This window comes from Semicossyphus pulcher, unplaced genomic scaffold (assembly GCF_022749685.1).
Source record: "Semicossyphus pulcher isolate SPU_LCO1_2020_fin unplaced genomic scaffold, fSemPul1.0.p SCAF_90, whole genome shotgun sequence".
NCBI lineage: Eukaryota > Metazoa > Chordata > Actinopteri > Labriformes > Labridae > Semicossyphus > Semicossyphus pulcher.
This window is the reverse complement of record NW_027211771.1, coordinates 70001-71540: the sequence shown is the minus strand read 5'-3', so window position 1 is coordinate 71540 and position 1540 is coordinate 70001.

Genomic DNA, 1540 nt, shown 5'->3' with positions numbered 1-1540 from the left:
GGGGCGCGAGATTCTGGGGGCTGCTGCTACTTGCTGTATCCCAGGGAGTGTGCTTAAGAGTGGGTCCGCAGGTTCGGGAGGTGGGCAGGGTGCCGGGAGGTGGGTTAGGGGTTAGGAGATTGGCACCAGGCTGAGGGTTAGGGTTAGGGCCTGCTGGGTCAGCCTGGGGATCCAGGGCTTCTTCCTGGGTCTCCGGGGGGAGGAGAGGAGAGGAGAGGAGAGGAGAGGAGAGGAGAGGAGAGGAGAGGAGAGGAGAGAGGTCAGCCTGGGGATCCAGGGCCTCTTCCTGGGTCTCCGAGAAGAGGAGAGGAGAGGAGAGAAGAGAGGAGAGGTCAGCCTGGGGATCCAGGGTCTCATCGGTCTAATCCTGGGTCTCCGGGGGCTCATCCTGGGCCTAGGGTTAGGGTTGGCCTTGAGTCTGGGTCTCCAGGGGTTCAGCCTGGGTCCCCGGTGGGGTCAGCCCGGGTCTCTCCGGGGCCCAGGGTTAGGGTTAGGGTTAAGGTTAGGTCAGGGCCTCCAGGGGGTGAGGGCTGGGTCCTCAGGACCCAGCCTGGGTCTCCGGGGGGCTCATCCCGGGTCTCCCAGAGTCAGGGGACATGACTGCGTCGAATCAGTCAGATAGGAGTCCGAAACCGTTACCATGTGAGAGCTAGCGTATGCTGGCGGGTGTTTTGTGGCGAAATTTTCACCGCCAGTCCCCTGCAGGCCTGTGTACTGGGGCCACCGGACCCAGCCTGGGTCTCCGGGGGGCTCATCCCGGGTCTCCCAGAGTCAGGGGACATGACTGCGTCGAATCAGTCAGATAGGAGTCCGAAACCGTTACCATGTGAGAGCTAGCGTATGCTGGCGGGTGTTTTGTGGCGAAATTTTCACCGCCAGTCCCCTGCAGGCCTGTGTACTGGGGCCACCGGGCCAATGCCGAGGCCTCCGGGGGCCCAGCGTTAGGAGGGGGGAAGCAGGGAGCCTCCCCAGCCTCCCCCTTCTCCCTGTCGAAGAAAAGGCATCATGCTGAAATTTGTCAAAGTGTTTTGACGGGGAGAAGGGGGGGGGGGAGCTGGAAACTTTCCCAGCTTCCCCCTTCTCCCCGTCGAAAAAAAGCAGCATGCTGAAATTTGTCAAAGTGTTTTGACGGGGAGAAGGGGGGAAGCTGGAAACTTTCCCAGCTTCCCCCCTTCTCCCCGTCGAAAAAAAGTAGCATGCTGAAATTTTTCAAAGTGTTTTGACGGGGAGAAGGGGGGAAGCTGGAAACTTTCCCAGCTTCACCTTCCCTGGTGCGACGCGCTTTTACCGGGTTCTGCAAGCGACCTTTCGCACGAAATCGGAAACCCAGTTTTTCGCCGCGCCTGCTCTTCCTCCAGAGTAGTACCGGGGGCGCTGAGGGGAAGGGGGAGGCAGGGAGCCTCCCCAGCTTCCCCCCTTCTCCCCGTCGAAAAACAAGCAGCATGCTGAAATTTGTCAAAGTGTTTTGACGGGGAGAAGGGGAGAAGCTGGGAACTTTCCCAGCTTCACCTTCCCTGGTGCGACGCGCTTTTACCCGGCT